The sequence below is a fragment of the Pan paniscus genome, chromosome 13 (assembly GCF_029289425.2).
Source record: "Pan paniscus chromosome 13, NHGRI_mPanPan1-v2.0_pri, whole genome shotgun sequence".
Lineage (NCBI taxonomy): Eukaryota > Metazoa > Chordata > Mammalia > Primates > Hominidae > Pan > Pan paniscus.
Genome location: NC_073262.2, coordinates 124,341,805 through 124,367,369, shown reverse-complemented (window position 1 = coordinate 124,367,369; position 25,565 = coordinate 124,341,805). Strand labels below are relative to the sequence as shown.

At 35.9% G+C, this 25,565-nt stretch overlaps 1 long non-coding RNA gene across 3 annotated transcripts in view; it reads right to left on the bottom strand.

The window, feature by feature from the left end:
• Window positions 1-3,393: 3,393 nt before the first annotated feature.
• Window positions 3,394-25,565, bottom strand: part of LOC117979472 (uncharacterized) — a 138,565-nt gene continuing 116,393 nt past the window's right edge. For 2 of the 3 annotated variants that reach the window (XR_008624597.2, XR_008624596.2), the window contains exons 12-14: window positions 15,741-15,814; window positions 12,543-12,724; window positions 3,394-10,877 (exon numbers count right to left, since the gene is read on the bottom strand). This is a non-coding gene — a long non-coding RNA (uncharacterized LOC117979472). Of the gene's footprint in view, window positions 12,725-15,740; window positions 15,815-25,565 lie in introns of all 3 variants that reach the window. The other variant, XR_008624595.2, reaches the window with a different exon arrangement.

Here is a 25,565-nt window from a genome sequence, read left to right as displayed (position 1 = left end):
TTTTTAAATAAATTAATAAATATTTTGAAATTTTCTCAGTCTTAATTATATTGTAAATACAGATAGACATAACCAACATAAACCAAAGCTCTTCAGTGTCCTCATGGAAGAATATAGAAGGGACTAAAGACCAGAACATTTGAGAACAGCTAAAGAGAACATTGTTGATACATATAGGAAATATCTAAATGTTAGCTGTTACTATTATTGCTATTATGAGACCTAAAATCTAGATTGTTTGTAGTGGAAACTGCTGATGACTCAGGGGAGCAAGTGTGGTTAATGGAAACTTGGAGGACTTAATGTCTAAACTGACTTTTAAAAGGGCTGATACACTCTGCATCTCTGGCTTTAAGAGGGGATTAATAAGTTGGCCTAGACATTAGTCACATTGTATTGCATTGTGTTTGCAATGCATTTATCATGGTGGGATTACAAGTAGTGTGTGAGATGGTGCTGGCATTGACATAGCTGATAGTCTACTTGGAAAGCCAAAACTTTCATGTAGAAAGATAACTGATGATATAGGATTACAAAACAAGTGCTAGCTTTAGCAGGTGGATGAGAAGTGGCAAATAAAGCCACTAAGTCTTGTAAGATTTATTTTAAAAATTATTATTGAAGGGATATGTGGTTATTTTTTAGAACAATCATTTTATTTTATTTTTATGTTTTAAAATTAAACATTTTCTGCATAAATATTCTAGCAATCCTAAGGGTGGTTGGGGATGGAAAAAAAGTGAAAATTGGACTTTTGGCTCTCTATCCAATCGTGCTCCTCGATCCTGAAGTAATTGTCATGAAGAGGTTGGTAAATATCTTTTCAGGCCTTTTGGTATGCATCAAATAGAGTAATAGTAACAAAATTTATAGCACTTACCAAATACCAGACCCTATTCTAAAATATTGACCTAGATCAACTCATATAATCTTTACAAAATTCCATAATGTATTTACCATTATGGAATTTACTTTTTACAATGGTAAAAGAGTATTGTTCCTTTTCTACCACTGAGGGAGAGAGGTGTACTAGGTCACAGAGAGGCTAAGCAAATTACCCAAGCTAACAGAGCTAGTAAATGACATGCTACGCTTTATGTAGATAAATAAGCAGGTCGACAGAAACATAGAAAGGTATTTAGAAAGAATATTTTTAAAAAATTATGTGAATGGGATTGTATGATACATGTTGCTGTATGACTTGCTTTTTTCACTTATCAGTGAAATGGACCCTTACTTTATTTGATTTAAGAACTCCACAATCTTTTTACATAGGCATATTATTAGTTTAATAAACATTCTGGACTCCTGTGATACAAATATGACAGTGTTTTATTTTTCTCCAACCATATCCCAGGTCTCAGTCCATTTGAGAGACTAAACAGAATACCATAAATGGGGTAGCTTATAAGCAATATAAAATTATCTCTCACAGTTCTGGAGCTGGGAAGTCCAAGATCAAGGCAGATCTGGTGTCTGGTGAGGACCTGTTTTCTGGCTTATAGATGGGATCTTTTTGCTGTGTCCTCACATGGCAGAAGGGGCTAGCTAGCTCTCTGGGATCTCTTTTACGAGGGCACTAAATACAATCATAAGGGCTCTACCCTCATGACGTAATCATCTCCCAAAGGCCTCACCTCCTAATATCACTGGGAAAGTTAAGATTTCAATATACGAATTTAGAGAAGACACAAACATTCAAACCACATTACTCCATCTAATCCTCATTTCAAACCACTTCAGGACATCTAGGCCTGGTCTCTCAGTAATTTGAACAACAGCAAACTCACCATAGTCCAACTTAAAACTCCTATTTTCTCCCCTCCTCTTTGTTCCTCATTGCAGGCCTCATTACAGAACTCAAACTTGGGGTGTGGGTGTGGTGGTGGCAGTGATGAGTCAAAGGGGCAAACGTCACTTCCCTTGCCTGGAAGGGTGGCTATCAGGCTGTCTCCGTGGCCTGCACAAAAGTGGTGGTTGAAACCTCCTGTGTGACAGGTGTCCAAATGCTGGATCATTTATGAGACATGTGAGTTCTGTGCCCCTGGGACTTCCATGAGAGACAGGCAGAGCTTTACATAGAGCTAGAATCCTTAAAAGACCTTCCAGTATGAAAGTGGAAGAACTTCACTGTCTTCTACAGACTTTCAGTGGAGAGGAAAAGATCTACCAGGAGAAACTGAAACCCCTCTGCTATGCTACTTTATGAGATATTAATTTACACTCCCCATGTGGTATGAGATTCCCAAACAAGAATTAATTAATATACGTATGAATGCAGAATCCCAGGAAGTTCAGATGAGACAGATGCAAAAGCACTCTATGGGTCTGCTTTCATAAACTGGGGCCCAATTCTACCAAAGATGAGCTCACACTAAAAAATTACAAACCACAAGAAGAGAGAAATCACCATGAGAGAGAAAGAGGATGTCTGTACGTACAACACACGAGAAAAAGTCCCCAGAGAACTAAAAATACTAGAACAATATAAAGAGACGATAAGATAAAGTTTAAATGAAAAAAGCCCCTATGAAATAATAGAAAAAATTAAAATATAAAACATATTTTCTGTACTTTCCAAATCTTTTATAAAATTTTTATAGATTTAATCTTTTTTTTTTTTTTCTTGAGACATAGTCTCACAGTGTCACCTAGGCTGGAGTGCAATGGCGTGATCTCAGCTCACCACAACCTCCACCTCCCGGATTCAAGTGATTCTCCTGCCTCAGCCTCCCAAGTAGCTGGGACTACAGGTGCCCATCACCACACCAGGCTAATTTTTGTATTTTTAGTAGAGATGGGGTTTCACCATGTTGGCCAGACTGGTCTCAAACTCCTGACCTCAGGAGCTCCATCCGCCTCGGCCTCCCAAAGTGCTGGGATTACAGGTGTGAGCCACCATGCCTGGCCTAGATTTAACTCTTTAATCTACCTACAATTTATTTGTGTAGATGGTGCAGGAATCTAGTTAGTTTTTCCAAGTGGTTGTCTATTTCCCCAAAATCACTTTTTAAATATTTTTTGTTCACTGATTTTGAAATGCCAAGCGAATCAAAATGAATTCCTAAATATTTTATATATATGTGAATATATTTCAAGATGCTATTCTGCTTCATTTTCTATTGCTATACCAACACTTTTTTTATTAATTTAATTTTTAGCATGTTTTGATGTTAGGTTAGGAAAGTGGTCTTTCATATTTCTTCTTGTTCTGTATTTTTTTGAAATTATTTTCTACCTTTTAAATTCTAGACCATACATTCTCAATGACTTGTGTGATATCACCCCCAAGAGGGTGAAAATTAGTTTTTAGTGAGCAAAAAAAATCTTACTGTTTTATGCATAAGATATAAATGCAGTAGATAAACAGATACATATTGGTGGTATTAATATTTTATAGGGGGATGATTAGAAAAAAATTAAAAGGGCTCTTTTGGGTGGTGATAATATTAATAATTATAATAAGTTGAAAGAGATTGTTTTAGATGAATTTTAAAGTTAGCTTGTCAATTCCTACCACTGATTTTTGCAAAAGAAGACCCTGGAGACCAGAGAGATGTGATTTGACCTAGGTTGCATTGAAAATTAGAAGCAGATCTGGGATGAACACCCACTCTTGACTTTTAGTTTTAGATTCTTTTCACTGTACTGCCTATCCTGATCTCTCCTGGCACCTATAATATGAAATCACTCCCAGGCCTTTCAGCAGCTTCTGCACATTGGCCAGTCCTGAGCACAAGCTATCCATAACCCTCCTGCTCTAGTCCAGGAAGTCTGTTTCTGAATCTAGTTGTTGATGTCCATCTTTTGTCCTGTCCCTTCTGTTCCCTGCTTTCTTTCTCTTTCTTAAATCTTTGTTAGTTAATACTGGCATCTGTTGGAGCCCTCGAGATGAGAACAGAGAGAAGGATGTTGATACTCTAAAATCTGGGCTCTAGGCTCTACTGAAACTTAACCAGAACTTCAGAAAAACAGAAGCTCTCTGGGCAATGTTGGTCAGAGAAGTCTAAGAGATCATAGAAGATGAGAAAAAAATGAAAACAGAGGAAGAGGAACACAGCCATGAATAAACGAGCAGGTGACAAAATGTTAACAATTGCTGAAGCTGGGGTCATTATGCTATTCTCTCTACTCTTGCAAATGAATGAAATTTTTCATAATAAAAAGTAAGCAAAATAAAAACTTCAAATTTTCATCAAATTCAGAGGCTCTACTTTTTTACCAACTCATACTTCCTCTGAATTTCCTTTGACAGGCTGTGAAGCAAGTATCATTATCCATCTTTTTTCTCTTTTCTTTGATTTGCTTTCTCTCCAACCACCCCTGCTGTTTCTGACTCCGTTATGAAGGTAGAATTGTGGGGAAAGAAAATAAAGGAGAAGGGGGTAAAGTTCTTTGAACTTAGAAGGTGTCATCTATAGTTCTTGTAGTTCTCTCTTGGTTATTGAAGCCCTTTGTCATATTAGGCATCCAATGGCTCTTTCTCTTTGTGATGGCTTCATGGTGTTTTGGAAGGCCACTCCATGACTACTATAATCACAGGTTACCTCCTGATGACACAAATCCCTGATGGCTACTATACACTTTCTCTTTACCACTCTGCCTGTGGAAGCCACCAGATGGATCCCAATAATTACCTCTCTCGTGGTATTCACCCTTGTGTAGTCCCACATTATACCACCCTTTATATTTAATACAGGAGAAATTATGGTATATCCTTCCAAGGTTAGGTTATAAAACATTCTGTAGCAGCTGGGCATGGTGACTCACACCTCTAATCCCAACACTTTGGGAGGCTGAGGCAGGAGAATTGCTTGAGGCCAGCAGTTCAAGACCAGCCTGAACAACACAGTGAGACCCAATCTCTATAAAATAAATACATAAATAATAAAAAAAAAACATACTGTAGCTTCCCTCTTGGCCTCTCCCCACCCCTCTCTACCACATTGCTTGCTCCTGAAAAACCCAGCAACTATGTTGCAAGCAACCCTATGAAGACTACTGAAGCCACCTTCTAACAGCCATGTGAGTGAACTTGAATATGGATCCTACAGCCCCAGTCAAGCCTTCAGATGAAGGTAGCCCACATGGCAGCTTGTGTGCAATCTCATAAGAGACTCTGAGCTAGAATCACCAGCTGAGCTGCTCCCAGATTGCTGATCCTTAGAAACGGTGTGATACATTAAATATGTGTTGTTTAATGCTGATAAATTTGGGGATTATTTGTCATATAGCAGTAGATAACTAATACACTTCCTCAGCTCTGGCCCTAGCAGTCCATTGCTGGGGTTGCTTTATCTCTGAAAGCAGACCTCTTGGGAATGGTCTTTCCATTACAAATCTAATGGTCTTTCCATTACAAATCACAGAGGTGTTTACTTAGTCCAAAGAAAACATGAATCTTTGCTCTGCTCTCCGCGGAAGTGCAACTTGCTCTGCCTGTGGCCTTCTCTCCTCTCCTTGACATTGCAGGGGTCAGACATGAGGCTCTATAACTTTAAACTCAAAATAATAATCTTCCCCAAAATTCTCTTGTGCTCCATTTTTTTATGGGTTTTTATATTAATTTTCCAGGGCTGCTGTAACAAGTTATGCCAAACTTGGTAGCTTAAAATGGCAGAATGTTATTCTTTTACAGTTCTGGAGGCAGAAGTTTAAAATCAAGTATCAGTGAGACAATGTCCCCTCCAATGTCTTGAGGGGAGAATCCTTCCTTTTTTCTTCCAGTTTCTGGTAGCTCCAGACACTCCTTGGTCCTCAGTCTTTGCCTCTATCTTCATGTGGACTTTTCTTCTGTGTCTTTACCTTCTTTTGTCTCTTATGAGGACACTTGTCATTGGATTTAGGGCCAATTTGAGTAATCCAGGATGATCACTCCTTAAGATTCCTAATTACACCTGTGAAGATCCTTTTTCCAAATAAGATCACATTCAACAGTTTTGGGAGTTAGGACGTAGATATTATTTTTGGAGGCCACCATTCAACTATAACCTGTGAGTTACTTTATTTCAACAGTCACCCAGGTGGTAAGGAAAAAAAACCTAATTACTCTTGGATCCCCCTTCATTTACCTTGACAGGGGCTAAAAATCATTCTTTGTCTTTTGTTTGGGCTGGAGAGAAATATTGCCTTAAAGTTATCATGTATTCTGGTTTATACCTCTTGACCCTGTGTAATTACTAATAGTGCCCTCTTTTGCTCTCAAAGTGTTGTAGTTAGGATAAGTAACATAAGAGTCCCAATTAAGGTTTTGGCCAACTTTTAGCAAGTCTTACAGGTAGACATTTATCACTTTTCTTTAGAATCTTGGGATCCTTGGTACCCAAATGTCTCAGAGATGACAGAAAATGTTTTCTCTGACATACAGTTACAATTTTTATTAATACTTATTTCCTTAAAAGTGAATTCCTCAGAGGTGTGGGGTTTTATAATCATGTAGCAGGTGTCATAAGGCAGAAAAAAGGGACCAAAAGTGAATATTTTAATGACTGCATTTTTTAAAAGAAAGTCTGAAAAGATCTGATCTGAAAATATAAGGCATGAGCAAGGCTTCTCACCCAAGAAGTTCTTTAAAATTTAGGGCTATACAAATAATGTTTTCCTATATCCAATCCTACAAGGAAAGGAAAGTGTATTTGGCATCTTAAAAGTGGGGTCCACTAAGTTTCATTCTTTTATTCTTCCTGCTCAAACTTATGATGGGTTAAGAAGCAGGGCTGCATGTAGAGGCAGGAACAATTCCAACAGGCAAAGAATAAGGCCAAGTCAGCCAAAGCCACAATCTATGGAAAAACTAGCCTCATTGGGTTGATTAATTGATTCTCCTCATGATGTTGGGATATTGCATTCTCAGTTTCCAACATGGGTGGATAAATCCCAGAGGAGAGGTAAACGAGCTTTCTCAGTGTTCTGCAACAGAGGAGTCTTTGTTTTTATTGTTTGTTTACTCATTCATAGTCATATGTCAAACTTTTCTTCAGTATATGCTGTATTCAAGTCACTTGAGGAAGATTTTCCAGGTTTTTAGGTCTCAGTTTCTTTCTATGTTAAATGAAATTGCTGTTTATAGTCTGGTTCTGAACTATTTGGAGGGATAACCATCTTTTCAAATGGCCAGTTACTACTCTTCCTCCAGATTTTAATTTAAATGTCACTTCTTTCAATACTTCTTCCTAAAAACACCTGACCCATCCATCTTAGGCTAAGATAGATACTCGTTTATGAGTTTCCCAATCCTTTGTGCTTCTTTGGTCACAGGATAACTGTGCTTTATGATAGTTGCTTGTTTAATTGTGTGCCTCCTCTTCAAAATTTTATGCACCTTGAGGAGAGAGACTCAGGTGTCTATTTTGCTTGTTCTCCAGTGTTTACCCATGTAATTTGGCATGGAGCCAGTACTCTATCCACCTCTGTTGAATAACTGAAGAAACTTAATGTATTGGTGGTTCTTACCCAGTTTTGGATCATGAACACTTGAATAATGGATGAAATCTATGGAACACTTTCAGTGGGTTTGTAACCACCATCCAGGCTCAGTTATGGATTCTGGGTTAAAAACCCCTAGGCTGGTTGATTTACCAATCATCTACCAGCCCTAATATTCTAAGATGCTATGAAATCATTAGTCTCCAAACTTTCCAGAACACAGATTTCAGTATCCCTTGGTGCAAGAGATAAAGCGGAGTTCAACATGACCACAGAGATATCACGGGACTGTACATGAGTGATGCCCCCAAATAATAAAAGGCATTTGGAGAAGAAAAGCCTCCTAAAGTCATGAAGGTTTTTGCATTGGAAGGGCCTTACACTTCCTCCATTAAGAATTATCAAAGCAAGAATTCTCTTTCGCCATTCTCCACAACACTTACCCTCTGCTTGACATAGTGAGAAAAAGGAACTCACATTTTTTAAACAAAAGTTGAAAATGGTTGGCCCATAGCTTGTATTCAGCCGAAGAGCACCTTTTCCCCACTTCTTTAATGGTGTTTTAAAATTCAAAGAATTTCACATTTAAATATCTAGATTTCTCGGTTTATTTCATAAAACAGAGAATGAAAACGCTGAATCACCTTTCCCATATCAAACTGTCTAGAACTGAGGAGATTTCCTTACACAGGGCTCTTGAGTTTGTCATAGTCTAGACCACTCCCTAACTTTAGATACCTGGTCTGTTCAGTCATGTACATTACCTTTCTATACCCTGTGGCTGTAGTGTGCTGCATGTGAGTGAGGTGGGAAGCCTTGGTTTGTAGCATTTGCTAATTTCCATGATGTAAATTCTCCCACTATGGTCAATTTCAGTCTACCAACCTGATGTCAGTCTGTTTGCTAGATTTCTTAAAATTTAACAGTCCTCTCTCATGAAGAAGTACAAGCTGGTTTCAGCATACTATTATTATTTGTGATCTTAAAATATTAGAAAATCAATTTCATTTAAGTTGAACCAAAACTTCACTTCCTGTACTTCTCACATATATTCCTAGATGAACCCTCTTTATCAATTCAGAAAACTCTTTGGGTTTGTTTCATAGCCTTGCAATTATTAATAAAATAATTTTTGTTGTGGGTATGTAAGGTATACAACATAATGTTATGAGACACATATATAGTAAAATTGTTGCTATAGTGAAACAAACATATCCATTATCTCACGTAATTTTTGCCATTTTTCTTACCTGTGGCAAGAACAGCTATAATCTATTCATTTAACAAAAATCCTGAATACAATACACTATTATTAGCTATAGTCCTCATGTTGAACATTTGGTCTTCAAATTTGTTCACCTGCATATCTGCTACTTTGTAGCTTTTGACCTGCATCTCCCAATTTCTCCGCACCACTCAGCCCTTGGTAACCACTGTTTTATTTTTTATCTTTGTATCTTTGACTCTTTTTTTTTTTAGATTCCACATAAAAGTGAGATTCTGTAATATTTTTCTTACTGTGTCCAGCTTATTTCACTTAGCATAATGTCCTCCAGCTTCATCCATTTTGTGGTAACTGCAGGGTCTGCTTTATTAAGGCTGAATGATACTCCATTGTATATATACACACCACAGCTTCTTTATTCATTCATCTGTCGACAGACACTTTAGTTGTTTCTATATCTTGGCTATTGTGAATAATGCTACAATGAACTTGGGAGTGTAGATTTTTTTTTCAAGGTGGTGATTTTATTCCCTTTGGGTATATACCCTTAAGCAGAGTAGCTGGATCGTATGGTAATTCTATTTTTAATTTGTTTAGGAACCCACATATAGTTTTCCATAATGACTGCACCAATATATACTCCCACTAACAGTGTACAAGAGTTCTCTTTTCTCCACACACTTACTAACACTTACCTCTTGTCTTTTTGATAATGGCTATCCTAATGGGTACGGAGTGATATCTTATAGTGGTTTTCTTTTTTTTATTTTTTTGAGATGGAGTTTCACTCTTGTTGCCCAGGCTGGAGTGCAATGGCACGATTTCGGATCACTGCAACCTCCGCTTCCTGGGTTCAAGTGATTCTCCTGCCTCAACCTCCCCAGTAGCTGGGATTACAGGCACCTACCACAATGCCTGGCTAATTTTTGTGTATTTAGTAGAGACACGGTTTCACCATGTTGGCCAGGCTGGTCTTGAACTCCTGACCTCAAGTGATCAGCCCGCCTCAGCCTCCCAAAGTGCTGGGATTACAGGCGTGAGCCACCAGGCCCAGCCTCTTATACTGGTTTTGATTTGCATTTCCCTTATAATGGTGTTGAGCATCCTTTTATATACCTGTTGGCCATCTTTACATCTTTCTTAGAGAAATGTCTATTCAGGTCCTTTGTCCATTTTTAAAATTATGTTATATGTTTTCTTGCTATTGAGTTGTATGAGTTCTTTATAAATTTTGAATATCCACCTCTTATTCAATAGATGCTTTACACTTTTTTTCCCCAATCTGTAGGTTGTCTTTTCATTTTGTTGTTTCCTTTCATGCGCAGAAACATTTTAGTTTCATGTTGGACCTTTTTTTTTCTTTTTTTTTGCTTTTAAAGGAGAAAGTACCAGAGAGTACTATCAAAGTTTCAAAATGCATCTTTTTCTCACCTAGTTTCAGAAATTAATTAAGGTGGATGATAGAGTTTGGATCTGTGTCCCTGCCCAAATCTCATGTTAAATTGTAATCTCCATTGTTGTAATCTCCAGAGCCTGGTGGTAGATGCTTGGATGATGGGTGCAGTTTCTCATGAATGGTTTAGCACCATCCCCTTGGTGCTGTTCTCCTGATAAGAGTTTTCACAAGATCTGGTTGTTTAAAAGTGTGCAGCAAGTCTCCCCTCTCTCTCTTGCTCCTGTTCCAACAATATGAGGTGTTCACTCCCCCTTCATCTTCCGCCGTGATCGTAGGTTTCCTGAAGCCACCCCAGAAGCAGAAGCCACTATGCTTCCTGTACAGCCTACAGAATCATGACCCAATTAAACCTTTTTTCTTTATCAATTACGCAGTCTTGGGTCTTTCTTTATAGCAGTGCAAGAACAAACTAACACAGTGGATCATCAAAAACTGGTATCATATTACAAAAAGATGCAGAACAAAAACCCAACATGATAAGAGTGGCAATATTGGAATTGTGTGATTACACATGATTTCTATTTTATTCTGTGTGCTCTTCAGAATTTTCCAATCTTTCTACAATAGATACACATTGCTTATGGAAATGTCTCCCTATCACACTATAAGGCAAAATTTAATGATATCAATTCCAGTACATGTTTAGTATAGAGGTAAATAACTTTCACTTTGTCATATAGAAAACAAAATGATCTTCAGATCTCTGTCATTTACATAGTTAGGATGGCACATTGGTGGATGATCTGGTATAATCTTATTAGCCAAATGTTCCTATGAAATAAGAAATGTAAATAATTAGAAATGAAGCTAGAGGCATGAGAAGAGTATCCTGTATAGGGGCAGAAAGTATTAACGGGGTAGAATTGGGGTAGAGGAGGGTGGTCAGTTGCATTTTGAAGAGCCAATTTCTGTTTACCATATGTTTTTCCTGATAAGTAAATAAATGGTACAGAAAGTTCCTTATACACTCCATTTTGCCAGGACTTTCCTAGTAGCAGTAAATCAACTTTTGTCACATTGGCAAGAACCACACCCAGGAAATTTCAGAGTTCTTTGACCTTGAGCTCGTATATTTTGTAAGTGTCTAAAGCTCTTTTGCAAGTCAAGCAGCTCTAGTCGCTGGAATCTTGCACACACGCACATGATATTTTCTAATCCTCTCCTAGAACTTTCTTTGAAATAATAACATCCAAATAGGTTTCTAAATAGGAGAAATTTGTGTGTGTGTGTGTGTGTGTGTGTGTGGGTGTGAGATAATGCCATGGCATTGATGTCTGAATTACATGGAGCTTAATAAATATATTAAGTCAATTAACTTAACAAGTTCCATGAATAGACCATTTTTTTAAAATATCCCCAAGAGAAGACACTTTTACTCACAATGAATATCCAGAAGACTGACTGATAGCAAAATAATTTTCATTATAAATGGAATAAATATATTTTATAGCTAAAAACAGTCAGGAGAATAGAATAAGTACACCTGATTACAATATTAAAGATAGGCTCAGTTGAAATAAAAATGTACTATATATAGTAGTGATATAAAAGAAGCAAAACATGATATTTATAACTTTTTCTTTTGAAAAATGCTTGTGTAATTACTACAATGGGCTTAAATACACAAACTAAGCTGACATCAGTGAGTTCATTAATGATTCTCAAAAATACTCAAACTCATTAGTCATATTTGGAGGATTTTTAGAAGCCAATTTACTCTTCTGAAAACTAATCAATAAAGGGGGAGAATTACTTCTGAGCCATCTGTACATTAAGATAGCCAAATAATCATGAAGAGAAAGTCCCTTTTTACAGATAAATTCCAAGTAATAAATGCATAAGGAATTATAGAATTAAAATATCACTATTTGGCAGCCCAGAATAAAATAACCGATCTAGGTGAAAACCCTTATAATCTGCAAAAACGGTTAGATGAAACACTGTGAGAAGTCTCTAATAGATGAATCAAATTTGCAATGCCTGAATGTCTGTTTAATATTAACATCACAAAGAGAGAAAGATACTAACTAGACATGGCAAGCTCCCTAGGTGATACAAAATGAATTTATAACTAGCTCTGAAGTATCGCTGCCTAAAAATGAAACCTGAGCTTATCTGAGTCTTTAGATCAAACCACAAGTTTATGGGAAATTAAAGGGCAGAAGAACATGGCAAATGACACCACAAGTCTGTGAAAAACAAAATCCAGAGTGCGGGATTTGATTCAACATAATACGGATGGAAGTAGTGAGTATATAGGAAACAAGATGAGCCATGTGTTGAATGATGTTGAAAGTGGATAATAGATGCATGAGGGTGTGGTACAATATTATCTCTATTCTTTTATGTGTATCAACTAGCTATTAGGGTAGTGCTTCATAACAAACACTCACAAAGCTTCAGTGGCATGCCACAATGAGTATTTATTACTCACACCTCTGTGGTTGACTGTTAGTGGCTTCGGTGGTGCTGCTGATCTTGGCTGGGCTTATTCTCATGTCTGGGGTTAGCTGGCTGTCAGCTGCCTGACGATGTCCATGGTTGGAAGACTGAAGCATCTCAGCTTTGCTTCACAAACCTCTCATTCTTCAACGGCCCAGACAGGCACATGTTTACTTCTGTGACAGGTGCAAGAAGACAAGTGAAATACAGAAAGCCTCTGCAGGCCTTGGCTTCAAAGTAGCTTCATTCTATTCACCTCAACAAGTCACATGGCAGAAGGTTAGAGTGCAACAAAGTTCTGTGGCCAAAGGTATGGATGCAGGTTAGAAATTTAGGCCAATATATGTTTGAAATTTTTCATGATTAAAACTCATGGATGAAATTGGAAATCATCATTCTCAGTAAACTATCACAAGGACAAAAAACCAAACACCGCATGTTCTCACTCATAGGTGGGAATTGAACAATGAGAACACATGGACACAGGAAGGGGAACATCACACTCTGGGGACTGTTGTGGGGTGGGGGGAGGGGGGAGGGATAGCATTAGGAGATATACCTAATGCTAAATGACGAGTTAATGGGTGCAGCACACCAGCATGGCACATGTATACATATGTAACTAACCTGCACATTGTGCACATGTACCCTAAAACTTAAAGTATAATAATAATAAAATAAATTAAAAAATTTTAAAAAACCTAAAAAAAAGAATAAAATAAAAGTTTACATAAATAGCTATGTACGGTGTAGACAATACCAACAACTGAATAGATATAACAATATTTTGATACTAAAACAGTTTACCTAAAGACTGTGATGCATTCAATTTTTGCTATTTTTTTCATAAATAATTGATGGGATAATAATACCTTCTTCATGAAAGCTTTATAAATATTAAACGAGGCTTTGTTTGTAAAGTGCTTTGCATAGTGCTGATACCTAAATACCCAATAAATAAAAACAACAACAATAATAATTGCTGCTACTGTTACTGTTATTATTAGCCAAAAGTTCTGCGCTCTGAAGAGATCATAGTCACAATATAACACCTCTAACTTTACCTTTAGATTAAATGAATTATTTGATTATATATGCCAAATCTTATTTCCAAACAATGCAAGTAAACTAATTGTGAACATACTGAAAGATATAGCTGTCAGAATATTTTTGCAGCTTTGTTTACGGAAGCAAAATACAAATGAATAAACAGAAAACTTGGGTATAATCTATATTTCCAAAAACAACTGAATGCTTAAATAAGTTTTGGTATACACTGACAAGAATGCTATGCATTTATGGATAATAAAGTTAGGGAAGAATATTTGATGTTGTATACTACAACTTTACTTTGTAATATAACTTTATTTTGTATGAATGCTTGGATTCATGGAGATACACATAAATGTTAACAATAATTTTCCTTTAGTGACAAGATTATCCTTTTTCATAGAATTTATTTTTAGAGCAGTTTTAGGTTGACAGCAATATTGAGCAGAAGGTACAGAGCTTTCCTATATACTCTGTGCCCCATACATGCATTATCAACATCACATATAAGAGTAGTACATTTGTGGCCGGGTGCGGTGGCTCACGCCTGTAATCTCAGCACTTTGGGAGGCCGAGGTGGGCAGATCACAAGGTCAGGAGATCGAGACCATCCTGGCTAACATGGTGAAACCCCGTCTTAACTAAAAAAACAAAAAAAATTACAAAAAATTAGCTGGGCTTGGTGACGGGCGCCTGTAGTCCCAGCTACTTGGGAGGCTGAGGCAGGAGAATGGTGTGAACCCAGGAGGCAGAGCTTGCAGTGAGCAGAGATGTGCCACTGCACTCCAGCCTGGGCAACAGAGAGAGACTCCGTCTCAAAAAAAAGAAAAAAAAAAAAGAGTAGTACCTGTGTTACAATTGCTGAACCTACCTTCATGCATTATTACCACCCAAAGTGCATAGTTTGCATTAAGGTGCACTCTTGGTGTTTTAGATTATATGAATTTGGGCAAATGCATAATGACATGTATCTATCATCACAGTATCGAATAGCGTAGTTTCATTGCCCTACAAATGCTCTCTGCTCTGTCTATTTATCCCTCCCTCCACACTAGCCCCTGGCAACCACTGATGTTTTTACTGTCTCTATAGTTTTGCCTTGGATTATTCTTTCTACTTTGTTTACAATACATTTTTGAACCAAGAGTAGCTTCATGAAAGCTAAGTGTCTGACACACTGTTTCAGGAGATAGGCGATAGAATCTAAGAATCACTGATGTAGACAAAGCCAATAGCTATATCTACAAGTGCATAATTGATTTGCTTAAATTATTACTCCTAAAAATGATAACAAATTGCTCAGTTGATAAATGCTTGTGCTAACTTATCACGCAGCTAAAATAGTCAAATCACTTGCCTGTAGCCTTAGCATCACACAATGAGGTATGTTAAAATGATTAAAACCTTGACTTCCTCCAAAAACATGTTCCCCGTAAGGCAAGATGGGATATGGACTTTGACTAGAACTAGAAGCATATAGGCAAAGGAGTATCCATAGTGGAAAAGCATTTTCCAGCATTAAGTTCAACCAGGGAGGCAAAAAGGGCAGATTTTAAAAATGGATCCAGGCCACGAGCTGTGGCTCATGCCTGTAATTCCAGCACTTTGGGAGGCAAGGCAGGCAGATTCACTGAAACCCATGAGTTTGAGACCAGATGGGCAACAGAGTGAGACCATCTCTTAAAAAAAATTATGAAAATTAGTCAGGTGAGGTGGTAAATGCCTGTGATCCCAGCTACTCAGGATGCTGAGGTGGCTGTATTTATTGAGCCCGGGAAGTCAAGTCTGCAGTGAGTCGTGATCGTGCCACTGCACTTCAGCTTGGGTGATAGAACAAGACCCTGTTTCAAACCAAACCAAACCGAACAAAACACAACACACACACACACACACACACACACACAAAAATGGATCCAGTGTGTATTATTAGTCTTCCAAAGGTATTAAAACTTTTAAGCAATGATTTTTATTTGACTCTTGTGAAAGCAATGAAAATGTCCATTCTTATTTTAGTTTATTGGGTTGGCCATAATTTGGGATAAATATTCCAGAGCCTTCTTGGGATTGTTGGTAGAGTGCTTCCTTCTCAGCACCTCCATAACTGCAACATTGTGAGAAATCTGAGGGAAAGTAACAACCTACCATTTGGAATAGGCACCTTGAGTTGGTTTTAGTCGTTTGAGAAATAGGTCTTCATTTGACTCTCCTCAAGACCACTAGGATGGAATAATATAATAATGAGAAATACTATATTTCATATGACTTAGACAAGTGATATCTGCATATCAAGCCCACTATTAGTGCAATACCTCGATTTATAGCATTTGTGTAAATAATGAACTGCACAGTAACTATAGTTCAATGTAGACAGGTGATTACCTTTCAGGCATGGAACATCATTTTGATAATGTAGATTGACAAAAAAATGTTAAAATAGAACTCATTTTTAAAATTTGCATATATTATAATAAAAGGAAAAAGAGTGTTCACTTTGCTTATAAGAAAGAGAAAAGTAAGAAAAAAATGAATAATTCAAGGCAAATTTACCAATTATTCTTATTACAAAGCCATTGACATATTGTGTGACTAGTTCTTCATTTATCACCTATTTTGTATATTTCCAGCCAGAAGAAAATTGTGGGAAGATCAATTCACAGTTTATAAATCAAATCATTGAATATTAACTTTGATTTTGTCTCTGATACTTTCTAACTTGAATAAGTAGATGAGCCATTCTGAACATTAGTTTTCCCACTGGCAAGAAAAAGACATTTTGTATACGCAATATATTTTTTAGCCAATCATAGGAAGGTTGTTACAGTTATACACACAAACACAAAGTACTTCTGATATTGGTGCTATTAAGTATTTTTTTTCTAGGTTAATGAAGAACATTTAAAATACAACTTGTGATTTTAAATTTTCCAGACTGGTAGGAATTCTGGCACTGAGATTTACCTAAGTTTCTCTCCATTATATTCACTCATTTATTCATATTGGCATTAATATAGTGGGCACCTACCATACCTTCAGTTTTATTCTTGGCAGTGAAGATCAAAGGTGATTGAACAAAATGAAGTCACTGCTCAGTGGAATGTATATTCTAATAGGTGAGACAGGCAGTAAATAAACAACTGAGTTAACTTCAGATAGTTGTAGGTACTGTGAAGAAAATCAGAGTAACAGGAGAGTGTTTGGAGAACCTTGAATAGAAAGTGATCTGAGAAGATATCTCTGTAGAAGAGGCACTGTAACAAAATCATAAGAAGATACCAGCCACACAAGAATCTGCAGAAGAGCTTTTCAGGCAGAGGCAAGGAGCCAGTGCTAAGATCCTGAGGCCAGAAGTAGCCTTATAGAGTAGCAGAAAGTAGGCCACCATGGCTGAAGCTTAGTTGGCTAGGAGAGCTGGGGGAGGTGTGGAGTAGGAAGGCTGGAAACTGGGTTTCTAAGCACAACCAAAGGCAATTGAAAGGTTACAAGCAACAATGATCAAATATTGAGTGAGTCCTACAAAACAATTGTGCAGTGAAAAATTTTCCATTTATTTCAGAAAAAAATATTAAAAAATTTTTTCCCCATCATTTGGTAATATCAAGCTGCTAGGATAGTATTTATGAACTAATTTATTTTAAAAAAAACACATTCAAATGGTCCTGGTATATTCCAGAAAATTCCCATCTCTTAAAGGTCTCTCTGAATTCCAGAAAATCGTGCTTGCATTTGTTAAAATGTGCTTTATGATCTCAAAATGCTGGGTTAAAGAATTTCCTTAAATGAGATGCCATAAATTAGACTGCCTGAATGCTGCAGATTACACCATAATTTGTTTTCTGCCAAATAGATAATGCATTCAGCACATCACATTTATTAGAGCTGCTAAACATCTACCCTTTGCTCTCTAATTAGGCTTTTCTTGTTACTGTGTGTTCCAAAAAATATGACTGCTCCATTCCTTAAGGCTGATGAGCAGGATTAGAGTTAATTCAAACAAGAGTAGGTTTAACCTTTGTTCAGTTGTGTTTATCCAGATTATTCAGCATCAAGGGCCTGCTGCTGAATGGTAGAGTCCCGTCAAGATAGGCCTGGCTACCTTCGTGTCGCATGCCTGCCATTCACTTAATTCTGCCCTATTTGTCATGGTAGCTGAAGGATGTCTCAATCAGCAACATCTGGAAAGTTACTTGAGAAACTTCTTGTTGATCAGTTACTCATTGTGAGACACACACAGGTTTGGTTAAGCAGAGACTGGCTTAATTATTGGTGAGGGTTTCTGCTTTTCAGGACATGACTAAAATTTTACTCTGTCTATGCCATTTTTAACTCAGAACAACAAGCTGCCAGGAATACAATTGCTGGGCTCTATTTACAGTTCTTTCTTTGTGTCATACAAGTTCATCAAATGTGCTTCAAGGGAGTTTGGATTGGGAAGGACACATGGGGAGATTTTGGAAATCAGTTATTTTAATTTCTTAACCTGAGAGGGAGTTATATTGTATTTGCTTTATACTTAATCATTGGAACCTACATATATGTTTTATATACTTCAGGTGTATATGTTTATTCCATGTTTTAAGAAAGTGTGGTTCACGTATGTGTGTAAATGTATAATACCTTTCTTTTAAGACAAAGAGGATGTAACAAAGATGTTACCTTTTCCTTCTGACTTATCAAGTCTCATTTGTTCTAAATCCGCTGGTCACTTCATTCCCCAATGATCCCCATCATCTCAGGTATTAAAGGTCTGTCCACATACTTTTTCTTTCCCCGTTAATTCTATTACTTTTTCTTTCCCCATTAATTCTATTTATTCTTCTGCTGCTTGCTATTATTTTGTGTGGGTTCTTTTTTTTTTCCAATTACAGATTATAAATTATAAAGCAGAGATCATATCCCTTCTGCTTTTCATCTTTGCTGAACACATTCTAGATATTCAAGAAATACTTCTTGATTAAACCTAGCAGATTTTTAATTTTTTTAAATTTTTTTTTGTTTCAATATCTAGAGGTATACGTGGTGTTTGGTTACATGGATGAATTGAATAGTGGTATAGTGAAGTCTGATATTTCAGTGCACCTGTTACCCGAGTGGTGTACATTGTACCCAATAGGTAGGTTTGTAACCCTCACTCCCTTCCCATCCCCCACAGTCGGGTCTCCAAAGTTCATTATATCATTCTGTATGCCTTTGTGTACCCATAGCTTAGCTCCCACTTATAAGTAAGAACATACAGTATTTGGTTTTCCATTCCTGAGTTACTTCACTTAGAATAATGGCCTCCAGCTCTATCCAAATTGCTAAAAACACATTATTATTATTATTATTATTATTATTATTATTATTTTGAGACAGGGTTTCGCTATTGTTACCCAGGTTGGAGTGCAATGGTGCTATCTCGGCTCACTGCAAACTCCACCTTCTGGGTTCAAGTGATTCTCCTGCCACAGCCTCCCAAGTAGCTGGGATTATAGGTGACTGCCACCACGCCTGGCTAACTTTTTATATTTTTAGTAGAGATGAGGTCTCACCATGTTGAGCAGGCTGGTCTCGAACCCCTGACCTCAGGTGATCCACCCGCCTCTGCCTACCTAAGTCCTGGGATTACAGGCATGAGCCACCACGCCCTGCCAAAATACATTATTTCATTCTTTGTTGTGGCTGTGTGGTATTCTTTAGTGTATATACACCAAATTTTCTTTATCCACTCATTGGTTGATGGGCACTTAGGTTGATTCCATATCTTTGCAATTGTGAATTGTGCTGTAGTAAGCAGAGGTGTGCAGGTGTCTTTTTGATATAATACCTTTTTTTCCTTTGGGTAGATATCCAGTAGTGGAATTGTTAGATTGAATGGTAGAACTAGTTCTTTAACAAATCTCCATACTGTTTTCCATAGAGGTTGCACTAATTTACATTCCCACCAGCAGCATATGAACATTCCCTTCTCACCACATCTATGCCAGCATCTATTGTTTCTTTTTAATAGCAGCTATTTTTGCAAGAGTAAGTTGGTATCTCATTGTGGTTTTAATTTGCATTTCCCTGATGATTAGTGATGTTGAGTGTTTTTTAAAATATATTTGTTGTTCATTTGTATATTTTCTTTTGAAAAATGTCTATTCCTGTCATTTGCCCATTTTTTGATAGGATCATTTGTTTTCTCTTATTGATTTGTTTGAGTTTCTTGTAGATTCTGGCTATTAGTCTTTTGTCAGATTCATAGTTTGCAAATATTTTTTCTCATTCTGTGGGTTGTCTGTTTACTCTGATGATTAATTCTTGTGCTTTTTAATTAATTAGACCCTATTTATTTATTTTTATTATAGTTGCATTTGCTTTTGGGATTTTAGTCATAAATTCTTTGCCTAGGACAATGTCAAGAAGCAGTTTTCCTAGGTTATCTTCTAGAATTGTTATGGTTTCAGGTTTTAGATTTAAGTCTTTGATCCATTTTGAGATGATTTTTGTATAAGGTGAGAGATAGGCATCCAATATCATTCTTCTGCATGTGGTTATCTACTTTTCCCAGCACCATTTATTAAATAAGGTATACTTTCCCCAATTTATATTTTGTATGCTTTGTCAAAGATTAGTTGGTTGTAAGTATTTGGCTTTATTTATAGGGTCTCTATTCTGTTCCATTAGTCTATATGTCTACTTTTATATCAGTACCATGCTGTTTTGGTAACTGTAGCCTTGTAGTATAATTTGAAGTCCAGTAATGTGATGCCTACAGTTTTGTTTTGTTTGCTTAGGATTGCTTTGCTATACAGGATCTTTTTTGGTTCCATATGAATCTTAAAATCTGTTTTCCTAATTCTGTGAAAAACGATGCTGGCATTTTGATAGGAATTACACTGTCTCTATAGATTGCTTTGAGCATTATAGTCATTTTCACAATATTGATTCTTTGAATTCGTGAGCATGGGATGTATTTCCATTTGTTTGTGTCATTTGTGATTTCCTTCAGCAGTGTTTTGTAGTTCTACTTACAGAGATCTTTCCCCTCCTTGGTTAAGTATATTCCTAGGTATTTTAATTTTTTGCAGTTATTGTAAATGAGATTAAGTCCTCAGTTTGATTCTCAGCTTGATCATTGTTGGTGTATAGCATTGCTACTAATTTGTGTATATTGATTTTAAAACCTGAGACTTTGTGGATTTTGTTTATCAATTCTAGGAGTGTTTTGGAGGCGTCTTTAGGGTTTTCTAGGTATATGATCATATCATTGGAAAACTTCCTCTTTTCCACTTTAAATGTCATTTATTTCCTTCTCTCTTGCCTGATTGTTTTGGCTAGGACTTCTGACACTATGTTGAATAGAAATGGAGAAAGTGGGCATCCTTGTCTTGTTCCAGTTCTCAGGGGGAATGCTTTCAACTTTTCCCCATTCAGTATTATGCTGATTGTGGGTTTGTCATACATAAACCTAGCAGATTTTTAATTTCTCTGTTTCCTTTTCTCAGTGTCAGGACATAATGCTAATAAATATATTAGATATATTTATTCTGATTTTGTTGTTAAGAAAAAGTAGCAGTATTGAGTAGCGGTCAAGAACATGGATTTAGAATTTAATAGGTTTGGACTCCAATTCCTATTCCAACACTCTATAATTGTACATTCTTGGGAGAATGAAGATGTAGTTTCTTTTCTTAAAATGAAAGAAGAAACAGTACCTACCTCATGTTTTTAAAAGGATGGAGTAAAGGTACTGCACATAGAGCATTTAGAAAGCTGCCTTACATTTCTTGCATATTGTAAGCACTCGACAATGTAAGCTATTATTATGCTTTTTATTATTACTACAACCTGAATAACTAAACACATTTTAGCACTAACCTATAGTCAATAGCTTATCTCAACTACATAAACTTTACTCTAAAAATCGGAAGAACACCAGTGCTGTTTAAAGTTTTAATATGTCAAATTTTTGGCATATACTGGAAAAATAGAGTCAAGTGCATAACTATATATTTATCCATTTAAATTGACTTTTTAAAAACTGACAGACACCATTAAAATATACTATATTCACAGATGATTACTTATCATGTGAAATGGCGGAATTCAGTATCATGTGGTCTGAATGGACCTCATCCAAGAGGACTTAGTTACAAATCCACCAGAAGGATCTCATAATGCAGCTTCACCTATAACTAAATCTGTGTCACTGATTCCAAGGGCAGTGAAACATCAAGACTCCTGGGCAGTGATTTGTGTTGGCATCTTTTTCTCTTCATACACCATATGAGATTAATTATACCCATCTATTTGCATTATGTATACTGTTTTACCTCTTAAACATTGCAAGATAGAGCACTTTCAGTAATAAAAGCTACCACTTACTGAATTGGAAATGGAGGTGATGTAACTCAGCCAAGCCATAAGAATTTTACTCCAGGAAAGTAAAATTCAGTGGTCTGTACTATCTGCCAGCATCCACCATGTGAACCATCTACCACTCTAACGTTCCAGCAAGAACATTGGGGCTTTCATCTCAATGCTTGATCCCTTTCCAGATACTAAACTCTGGCCATTCAGCATTTTTATGCTTCTGACCATTAACATATGCTTTCAACTAACCTCTCAATATCCTACTTATTCTGTCGCTGTTATCTAGCCTTGTCTCTTCTTGTATTCCCAGCCAGTCTAGGTCTTCACTTTCTCTAATTAGCCTTATCCATGGGACATGGAGGACCTCTGTATTGTGCAAGCCAGTTTGGGTCTAAGTTGTAATCCTTGTTGGGATTCTGATGTGTCCGAGAATTCCTGGGAGACACATGGGGAACTCATCCTTATTGAAGTTTGTTTATACATACATATATATATATATATGAACTCATCCTAAGAATGTGAAAAAGAACTCATCCTGAAGATTAAGAAAGTCAGCACTTAGTCATCTGCAGTCATCATAGGGAAGAATAATTCTAAGTATAAGCACATCATATTCTTTCATTCAGAAGCTGGAGTGACCTTGGGTCATACTCCATCGAATAACCTTGAAAGCACCCTTGATGATCTGTCCTCAGCTGATAATCCCTCCTATTATTTTATTGCAGTCTATCACTCTTATTAGTTCTAATTATATTTACTTTATATATTAGTACCTTGTTGTTTGGTGTTGGATGCATATATGTTTACAATTGCTAATCTTCCTTCTGAATTTACCTCTAATCATCATATAGTGATTTTCTTTGTCTCTTCTTACATTTTTGACTTAAACTCTGTTTTATCTGACATAAGTATAACTACTCTTGTTCTCTTTTGGTTTCCATTTGCATGGAATATCATTTTCCCTTCCTTCATTTTCAGTCTATGTGTGTCTTTACAGGTGAATTGAGTTTCTTGTAGGAAGCATATACTTAGGTCTTTTTTTTTTAATCTTTTCAGCCCCTCTCTATCTTTTAATTGGAAAATGTAAGCAAGTTATATTTAAGGTTATTTTTGGTAGGTAAGGACTTACTCCTCCCATTTTGTTGTTTTCTGGGTTTTATTTATATATATATATATAATTTTATTTTTATATATATTATTTTATTTTTATATATATTATTATTATATAATATTATTTTATTATAAAATTTATTATATAATAAATAAATATTTATTTTAATTAATAATAAATGTATAAATTATATTTATTATTATAAAAATATTGTAAAACAAATTATATTTATTTATTACAAATATATAAATTATAAATTTATATATTTATATATAAGTATATATAAATATATTTATTACTATTTTATATAATAATTTATGAATAAATTAATTATATTAATTATTTTAATTATTTTAATAAATTAAATTAATCAATAATTTAAATAATTAGATTAAGTTAATTTTTAATTATTAATAAATATATACATATATAATATATAATATTAAAATAATACATTATTTTAAATTTATTTAAAATAATTAAATTAATTTATTTAATTAATTAAATATTTAATTATACTTAAAAATTAATTATATTATATTAATAAATTAATTATATTAATTTATTTATATATTTATTTATATATAAATAAATTATATTTATTATAAATTATTATTAAAATAAATAAATTATATTTATTATTAAATAATAAATATATAAATAAATTATAAATAAATAAATAATTATTATATAATAAATAAATTTCTTATATAATTTATTATATAATTTTATTATATAAAAATAATATATAATTTTATTATATAAAAATGATATATAATTATATATTATTTTATTTTTATATATTGTTTTATAACATATTAATATATATTTTATATATATTTTTTATATATATATATATATATATATAAAACCCTTTACCTTTCTTCCTCTCTTATTGTTTACCTTTGTGGATTGTCAGTTTTCTGCAGTGATAAGTTTTTATTCCTTTCTCTTTCTCATGTGTGTATCTGCTACAATTTTTTTCCATGTGATTATTATGGAGCTTACATTAAAAAAAAAACTTAAGCTGTTTTAAGCTAATAACAATCTAACTTTGATCACATATATGTGATCAAAAATTTTTGCCCTCCCCCTCAGTTTATAATTTTATTACCTTAATGTACATCTTTTTGTATTGTGTGTCCCTTAGAAACTTGTTATAGTTATCTTTGACCATTTTGACTTACAGTCTTCATACTAGAGATTTGAAAGGTTATATGCCACCATTGCAGTAATGGAGTATTTGAAATTTGATAGTAATTTACCTCTACCGGTGAGAATTATACTTTCATATGTTTTCATGGTAGTATTTGTCATCCTTTCACTTACAGGTGAAACACTCTCTTTAGCATTTTTTGTAAGGTCTGTCTACTGGTGATGAATTTTTGCTTGTCTGGGAAAGACTATTTCTTCTTTATTTCTGAAGGAAATGACTCCATGTCTCATATCCAAGGTTTGCTGATGCAAGAGGTGGGTTCCCATGGTCTTGGGGAGCTCCATCTCTGTCGCTTTGTAAGGTACAGCCTCCCTCCCAACTGCTTTCACTGACTGGTGTTGAGTGTCTGTGGCTTTTCCAGGCACACAGTGCAAGCTGTTGGTGGATCTACCATGCTGGGGTCTGGAGGATAGTGGCCATCTTCTCACAGCTCCACTAGGCAGTGCCCCAGTGGGGACTATATGTGGGGGCTTCAACCCCACATTTCCCTTCCACACTGCCCTAGCAGAGGATAAGAGCCTCACCCCTGCAGCAAACTGCTGTCTGGACATGCAGGCACTTCCATACATTCTCTGAAATCTAGGAGAAGCTTCTCAAACTTCAATTCTTGACTTCTGTGCACCTGCAGGCTCAAAACCACATGGAAGCTGCCAAGGCTTGGGGCTTGCACCCTCTGAAGCCACAGCCTGAGGTACACCTTGGCCCTTTTTAGCCATGGCTAGAGCAGCTGGGATGCAGGACACCAAGTTCCTAGGCTGCACATACCAGGGGGGCCCTGGGCCTGGCCCATGAAACCATTTTTTCCTCCTAGGCCTCCAGTCCTGTGGTGGGAGGAGCTGCTGCAAAGTTCTCTGACATGCCCTGAAGTCATTTTCCCCATTGTCTTGGCAATTAACATGTGGATCCTCATTACTTACGCAAATTTCTGCAGCCAGCTTGAATTTCTTCTCGGAAAATGGGTTTTTCTTTTCTATCACATCATCAGGCTGGAAATTTTCTGAACTTTTATGCTCTTCTTCTCTTTTAAAACTGAATGTTTTTAACAGCACCTAAGTCACCTCTTGAATGCTGTGCTGCTTAGAAATTTCTTCTGCCAGATATCCTAAATCATCTCCCTCAATTTCAAATTTCCACAAATCTCTAAGGCAGAGGCAAAATGCCACCAATCTTTTTGCTAAAACATAGCAAGAGTCACCTTACACCAGTTCCAAACAAGTTCTTCATCTCCATCTGAGACCACCTCAGCCGAGATTTTATTGTCCATATCTTTATCAGCATTTTGGTCAAAGCCATTCAACAAGTCTCT